The following is an 8,826-nucleotide window of genomic DNA, read 5'->3' on the forward strand; positions in this document are numbered from 1 at the left end:
TCTACTTGGTGTGCTCCTGAATGTCAAGCAGTCCTGTGATGCACTGGGTTTGGCATGTAGCACTCATTGAAAGGGGTCTGGTTGCTGCTGTCTCTGTTTCGCCCACAATTTGTGATCATCCGCATTTCGCAGATGAAGGACTGAAGGCTCCAACATGTGGCCTGTACCGTCTTTCCTACCTATCCCTGAAATTAGGAGTGAAGCCTTCTGGTCCATCATGAGAGAGAGAGAAAGTTTGAGTGTCCTAGCTGCAGGGATGTCACGCTGAATGTCAGCCAAGCAACAGAGATCAGTTATAATGTGGGAATCATGCCTCGTAACATTGGTACTCTCGATGGGGGGCAGGACGTAAGAAGAAAAAGGAACTGGGGCAAAGGACAGAGGCAGGAAGGGAAGCTGGAGGACAATGAGGGGGAAAAAAAAAACACGGCTGGCTTCATCACATTGCTTGGGTTTGGTCCAGTTCACGTTGATTGGCTGACTGTACTAGGACATATTCACCTTTTCCTGTCCCTACCCTTTCTTTCCCTTCCCTTTTTTGTGCCTGAGCAAGTCAGTCCTAAAGCCATTAGGTGTTGCCAGGCAAGGCATGTGTATGTGTAAAGGGGCATCCCTGCCTGGAGAGTCAGAGCCCAAGGTGGAAAGAAGGATATCCCTGGGGGTTGGGTGGGAAGGAGGCTAACTGCTTCATGCATTCAAGGTTGAGTGAGCTGTGGAAGTCAAGGGCCAGGGATGGTTCTGCATAGATTGTGAGGAGGACCTTTTTGTGGAGGAAGGATCACTTATATGCACTGGCATTCATCAACTCGGCAAATACATAAGAATGCTGAGAGCCACGTCTGTCAGTTTTGGAAAAGGGAATTTCCAGTATGGAAAGGAAGTAAACTAGAACAAATTCTGAGGAAATCTACTGGAATTAAAGGTCTCCGTGCAAACTTCTTGTATTCGATAGGTGTGCATATGTGGCTAGACTGATCTATAACTATAGATGTGTGTCTACGTGTTTGTGTGTGTGATTGTGTACACACATGTATTCCCAAGTTACTGGAAACAGCAACATTCCAATGGCACTAATTACACCAGTCCCCAGATCCTAGCTTCTGAACACCTTTCTCCACTAAATGATGGGTTCCCAGGCTGAGGAAGGAAAGGATAAATGAGCCTGGTTCACCTTGTCATGTCAGTAATAAGGGAAGGTTCAAGAATGATGGGGAGATGTCAGAGGGCCACAGAATATAGCTTGAGGGCTCTCCCGCCAGAAACATGCAGGACTCTCTTATTTTTTCCACCTTTTTTGAGGTATTATTGACATATAACCTGTAAGTTTAAGATGCCAATGTGATGGTTTGGTACACACATATCTGGCAAAACGATTACCATGGCAGGGTTGGCACTCTATCCCCTCACATAATCCTTTTAAAAAAACGTTGAGGAAATAACATCTCAGAGCTACCCTCTTAGCTTTCACTGTATTACACAGTTTTGATAATTATACTCACCATGCTATACATTGGATCCGCGAAACTTACTCATCTCATACCTGTAAGTTTGTACCCTGTATTCAACATTTTCCCCAGGGCCCGGAAACCACCATTCTAAACTCTTATTTCTGTAAGTTTGACTTTTAGATTCTGCGAATACGTGAGAACATACAATATGTGTCTTTCTCTCTTTCACCTTTTTCACTTAGCATAAAGCCTTTGAAGTCCATTCATGTTGTTGCAAAAGGCAGAATTTTCTTCTTTCTGACTGAATAATATTCCATTGTATATATCGCCACATTTCCCTTTTAAAATTAGTTTCTTTTATTTGGAGGGGAATTACTTTACAATACTGTGATGTTTTTGTCATATATCAATGTGAATCAGCCGTAGGGATTCACGTGTCCCCCCATCCTGAACCCCCCTCCCACCTCCCTCCCTACCCTATCTCTCGGGGTTGTCCCAGAGTCCCGGCTTTGGGTGCCCTGCGTCATGCATGGAACTTAACACTGGTCATGTATTTTACATATGGTACTGTACGTGTTTCAATGCTAGTCTCTCAAATCATCCCAACCACTCCTCCCACTGAGTCCGAGTCTGTTCTTTTCATCTATGTCTCCTTTGCTGCCCTGCATGTAGGGTCATTGGTACCATCTTTCTAAATTCCATATATATGCGTTAATATACAGTATTTCTCTTTCTCTTTCTGACTTCACTCTGTATAACAGGCTCCAGGTTCATCCACCTCATTAGAACTGACTCAAGTGCGTTCCTTTTAATACTTGAGTAATATTCCATTGTATATGTACCACAACTTCCTTATCCGTTCGTCTGCCAATGGCCATCCAGGTTGCTTCCATGTCCTGGCTATTGTAAACAGTGCTGCAGTGAACGTTGGGGTACATGTGTCTGTTTCACTTCTGGTTTCCTCGGGGTGTCTGCCCAGCAGTGGGATTGCTGGGTCACATGGAAGTTCTAGTCCCAGATTTTAAAGGAATCCCACACTGTTCTCCGCAGTGGCTATAGCAGTTTGCATTCCCATCAACTGAGTGAGAGCGTTCCCCTTCCTCCACACCCTATCCAGCATTTGTCGTTTGTAGACTTTTTGATGGTGGCCGTTCTGACCGGTGTCACCACGTTTTCTATATCCATTCACTCTTCATAGACACCTAGTTGCTTACAACTTTTGGTTGAAGGTGCAAAGTAAATTTCAGGTTAGTGTTAATCCTCCAACATTGTTTTTCAGAATCATTTGACTATTCTAGTTCATTTGCCTTACTACAGAAATTTTATCATCAGTTAGTCTATATGTACAAAAATGTCCTGCTGGAATTTCTGACTGGAATTGTATGAAATTGATGGATTTGTATGCGGACTACTCACATCCTAATTATATTGAATTTCTCAACCCGTGAACACACCGTGTGCCCCATTTTGTTAGGTCTTATTTAAGGAACCACGTTGCATTGCCTTTTCTGCCATTGTTTTATCAAGTCTAATTCTCATATATCAAATTCTGAAAATCTGACTCTGATGAAGATATGAAAGTATTAGTAGTCAGACTTCCATCAGCAATGCCTTATTTCTTGTGTAGTTTTAGCATTGCCCGTTTATTGTGTTTCTTATCTTTTCTGCTAATATTCGTGTGTTTAATCCAAGGGTGATGGTATGGGTATTTTCTGGCGTAAATCGTGAGGAGATACTCAGCTGTGTTTTGGGAGGGAGAGTCTGAGGACAGGGGCACAGGGGAGAGAGAGCAGAGTGGGGGTGGGGGAGGTGAGAGCGTGGGGGCAGGGACAGGGAGCTACTAGTACAAGCGGAAACAGAAGTGAAGAGACACAAGAAGAAGAGCTCCCCTCTGGACCGTGCTTAGCTCTCTGTACATATACGCGTAATGAAGGCTTTGAGTACTCATAGCAACACTGTGCAGACAAGGCAATGGCAACCCACTCCAGTACTCTTGCCTGGAGAATCCCAGGGACGGGGGAGCCTGGTGGGCTGCTGTCTATGGGGTCGCACAGAGTCGGACACGACTGAAGCGACTTAGCAGCAGCAGCAGCAGCAACACTGTGAGGGAAGCATGTTTAGTGCTACCAACCCTTTCGGCAGTTGAGGAGCAGAGACACATGGATTTAATGGGTGAATGAATCTGCACAAAGTCACCTAGCTGGCAAGAGCAGAGTCAGATTGGTGCCCAAGCCAGAGAGAAACAGCCAGGTGTGGTATCTGACCCCCAATCTGGAATACAGTGCAGTGTCTGGTGTACTCTGGATCAAAAGGCAGATCAACCTCTCCATCCGCATGAAACATTACTATGGATCAGTATATAGATTGAACACAGTGTCTCCTAGGTGAATGAAAGACCATGAGGTGTCATGTCAACACGCACACATCACAGAGAACAATTCCTGGTCCATACCGAGGTCTAAACAGTGTTTCCTCAGACCAAAATTAGTGGAGCACCCTCATCATTATGGAAAGTAGCATAACTATAGTGATAAACAGATAGAACCACAGATACAATATCATGAACACATTACCTCCCCCATCTCGTAATTTTCTTAAATGTAGAGAACAAAACCTGGAAGGCAATAGACCACTACTAAGTTTTTTCCTCTTAAGTGTGACATTCTAGATAATTTCCAAATAATATTTTATTAGTATTTTAATGTGTTGTATCTTCATGGTTACATAGGCAGTTTTTCTATTATAATTGAAAAATGGACTTTCTGAAGACTTGTTCTCCTCAGGTATCTTGAGGTTTCAGCATAAAAAAGTTCTGTGGGTATCCCTGCCAGGTGAAAACCCAATCGGCGCACTGAAGTCAGAAGTAATATCTTTGGTACAGTAGGTGGGGGGCTGTGGGGAGTAGAGAGCTCCTGATGGGAGCCTGGCTAAGCCTGCAAGCATTGTGAAAAAGATCACTGATGCTATAGGCCCAAACCAAACAATAGCTCACAGGTCCCAAGGAAGACACTGGTGTTCTGTGCACGGAAATGTCTGTGTTAGGACTGTCAGACCTTTGCTCTTTTGGCTCCCATGATGCAGTGGGGCAGCTTGAGGTGCTTATAACACAGACCTGCTTTGACCCAGGCTGTGGATGAGAGTCACAGCCTCCCCTGCAGCACCACCCCCTTCGTGGGCAATCTGGAGCCTTTTTTATGATGTCTGGGAATCGACAGATTCCGAAGAGAAAGGAGAAAGAAGATACATAGCGCAGGGGGTACAGGCACCCACCCTGTGCATGTGGTGCTAGAGATGGGCTAGAGATGCAGGTGCAGCTTGTTACAGGAACCCGTTGGGGATGAGTGGAGTTGGATTCAGTGACTCAAGGAAGAAATGTGGAAGTGGATGTAAAAGGAGAAAACACATTGAGGGGTAAACAGCTCCAACTCCCAATTCTGTACCAGGGTAGGGTGCTCCATTACTGTTGTGAGAAGGCGCCCTGGTCTGAGCTCGGGGAGGGAGTGATGAGCATTCTAAGGACCCACCATCAACCCTAAGCAGGGGGTGCTGAGAGTGTGAAGACATTGAGTCTCAGCCTTTACCACTGACAGACACAGAAAGCTCCTTAGCCCTGCTGAGAGTGGGGCTGTGGCACCTTAGGGAAGCTCAAAGGTAGGGTGGTGGTGGTGGTGGTTCAGTCACTCAGTCGTGTCCAACTATTAACGAGCCCATGGACTGCAGCATGCCAGGCTCCTCTGTCCTACACTATCTCCCTGAGTTTGAACAAAGTAATGTCCATTGTGTTGGCAATGCTATCTAACCATCTCACCCTCTGTCTCCTCCTTTCTCCTCCTGCCTTCGATCTTTTCCAGCATTAGGGTGTTTTCCAATGAGTCAGCTATTCGCATCAGGTGGCCAAAGTTTTGCAGCTTCAGCATCAGTCCTTCCAGTGAGTATTCAGAGTTCATTTCCTTTAGGATTGGCCGGGTTCTCCTTACAGTCCAGGGGATTCTAAAGGGTCATCTCTCTAGCACCACAATTCGAAAGCATCACTCAGTCTTCTTAAAGATGCAACTCACACATCGGTACACGACTATTGGAAAAGCCATAGTTTTGACTCTGCAGACCTGTGTCACCAAAGTGATGTCTCTGCTTTTTAATATGCTGTCTAGGTTCGTCATGGGCTTCCCTGGGGGCTCAGTGGTAGATAATCTGTCTGCAATGCAGGGGAATTAGGACACCTGGGTTCAATTCCTGGGTCGGGAAGGTTCCCTGGAGGAGGGCATGGCAACCCACTCCAGTATCCTCGCCTGGAGAATCCCCTGGACAGAGGAGCCTGGCGGGCCTTGGTCCATGGGGTCGTAAAGAGTACACCGAGAGACATCACCTCCCAAACAGAATCTCTGGCCAATGGGCTGTCTCTCTAGCTTTACTCATCTCAAGTAAAATCTGTTCCCTCACCTCAGAAGCCACGTGAGATGACGAAGGAAATTGAGGCAGCGATTTGGTGCGAGATCTGTATTCGTTTGGGCCAAGTGGTTGCAGGGAATGAAATGGGGTAGGGTGATGAAGGAAATGAAATGATGAATTTATTGCCCCTGCCTCCCAGGTAGCTGACTTCAGTAGGGCTGGCTGGTGTCAATACCTTGTGTATATGCTCACTTGTAACAACATCCTGTGTGTGGTATGAGCAACTTGGTGGGCAAATCAGACAGCATGGCCAAATATTCCTTTCTTAGAGTGGATGGAGGGAGAAGAGAGAAAAGAGTGATGAACCATGGGCTAGTTGAGAGTCACGTTCTAAAATCTCAGTATTTCTTCACAAGGTGTGTGTGTGAATTCTTTTGTTAATCTGAGAATTGGCTTTCTAGGTGAGGAAATATCATCGTGAGAGACTCCTTGTGACATGTGAAAAGAGGTTGGGAGTGAATTGGATTAAGGTCATTTTCCAAGTGTTTCACACCAACTGTTTATTTAAGGGGACAGCAGGGGCCTAAAGGAACTGAACTGAGTGGTTGAAATACAGGTTTAAGTTACTGAAGTGTGAAGAGACTATTTCTGGGATGTGTGGTCATCCTAGGCTGTGGTCACAGGCAACTCATAAACTCATAGGATTTGAACCGTGTCTTCCTAACGTCTTTTGCTTTCTGCCCTGGAATGTGGTGGAGGCCTCAGTTCCGGTGACTATAGTTCCTAGGTAACAGTTCTCTGAGAAAAGTAGCTCTCTAGAAAAGAGCAGTGCCTGGGAAGCTGATCTAAAGTTTTAACATAGCCTGTGATGTAATTTTTGTTAGCTTCACTCAAGATATGATCATTCAAAGGATATGGAGAGATGCACCTGCTTCTGTATCTACCATTGGATTTTTCAAATGAACATACAGTAAGCTTGGCCCGGTTTTCTTTCTTCTTATTTATTTATTCATTGTTGGCTGCACTGCGTCTTTGTTGCTGCACGAGGGCTTTCTCTAGTTGTGGAGGAGGAGCACTACTCTCTAGTGGCGGTGCATGCGCTTCTCATCTCAGAGACTTCTCTTGTTGCGGAGCATGGCCTCTATGCTCGGGGGCTTCCGTAGTCGGAGCAGGTGGGTTCAGTGGTTGTGACACACAGTCTTAGTTGCCCTGTGGCACGTGGAGTCTTCCTGGACTAGGGACCGAACACCTGCCCCTTTGCATTGGCAGGGGGCTTCTGTTTTATTTTTTTAATCATCAATTCATTTCAATTGGAGAATAATTACTATATGATATTGTGATGGGTTTTGCCATATATCAACATGAATCGGCCGCGGGTATACGTGTGTCCTCCCCTCCTGAACCCCCATCCCACCTCCCTCCCCACCCTATCCCTCTGGGTTATCCCGGAGCACCGGCTTTGGGTGCCCTGCTTCATGCATCAAACTTGCACTGGTCATCTGTTTTACATATGGTAATGTACATGTTTCACTGCTATTCTCTCAAATCATCCCACCCTCACCTTCTTTTGCCGAGTTGAAAAATGTGTTCTGTACATCTCTGTCTCCTTTGGTTCCCTGCATGTAGAATCATTGCTACCTGCTTTCTAAATTCCATATATAGGCATTAATATAAGTATTTGTCTTTCTCCTTCTGACTTACTTCTGTCTGTATAACAGGCTCCAGGTTCATCCACCTCATTAGCACTGATTCAAATGTGTTCCTTTTTATAGCTGAGTAATGTTCCATTGTGTGTATGTACCACAACTTCCTTATCCATTCATCTGCCGTTGGACATCTAGGTTGCCTCCCTGTCCTAGCTATTGTAAATAGTGCTGCTGTGAACATTGGGGTACATGTGTCTGTTTCACTTCTGGTTTCCTCAAGGTGGTATGCCCAGCAGTGGGATTGCTGGGTCGTGTGGCAGTTCCATTCCCAGTTTTTTAAGGAATCTCCACTCTGTTCTCCTCTCCACAGTGGCTGTACCACTTTACATTCCCACCAACGGTGGAAGAAGGTTCCCTTTTCTCCACACCATCTCCAGCATTTATTGTTTGTAGACTTTTTGATGATGGCCATTCTGACCTGTGTGAGATGATACCTCATTGTGGTTTTGATTTGCAGTTTTCTAATAATGAGAGATGTTGAGCATCTCTTCATGTGTTTGGTAGCCATCTGTATGTCTTTGGAGAAATGTCTGTTCAGGTCTGTTGTCCACTTTTTATGGGGTTGTTCGTTTTTCTGGTATTGAGCCGCATGAGCTGCTTGTATATTTTGGAGATTCATTCTTCGACAGTTGTTTCATTTGCTATTATTTCCTCCCGTTCTGAGGGCTGTCTTTTCACCTTGCTTATAGTTTCCTTCATTGTGCAAAAGCATTGAAGTTAAATTTGGTCCCTTTTGTATATTTGTGTTTGTATTTCCATTACTCTGGGAGGTGGGTCATAGAGGATCTTGCTGTGATTTATGTCAGATAGTGTTCTGCCTATGGTTTCCTCTTAAGAGTTTTATAGTTTTTGGTCTTACATTTAGGTCTTTAATGCATTTTGAGTTTATTTTTCTGTATGGTGTTAGAAACTCTTCTAGTTTCTTTCTTTTACCCGTTGTTGAGCATTTTCCCCAGCATCATGTGTTGAAGAGACTTTGTTTATGCCATTGTATATTTGTGCCTCCTTTGTCAAAGATAACGTGTGCATAGGTGTGTGGATTTATCTCTGGGTTCTCTATTTTCTTCCATTGATCTATACTTCTGTCTTTGTGCCAGTACCATACTGTCTTGATGACTGTAGCTTTGTAGTATAGTCTGAAGTCAGGAAGGTTGATTCCTCCAGTTCCATTCTTCTTTCTCAAGATTGCTTTGGGTATTTGGAATCTTTAGTGTTTCCATACAAAGTGTGAAATTATTTGTTCTAGTTCTGTGAAAAAATACCTTTGCTAGTTTGATCGGGAT

The sequence above is a fragment of the Bos indicus genome, chromosome X (genome assembly GCF_029378745.1).
Source record: "Bos indicus isolate NIAB-ARS_2022 breed Sahiwal x Tharparkar chromosome X, NIAB-ARS_B.indTharparkar_mat_pri_1.0, whole genome shotgun sequence".
NCBI lineage: Eukaryota > Metazoa > Chordata > Mammalia > Artiodactyla > Bovidae > Bos > Bos indicus.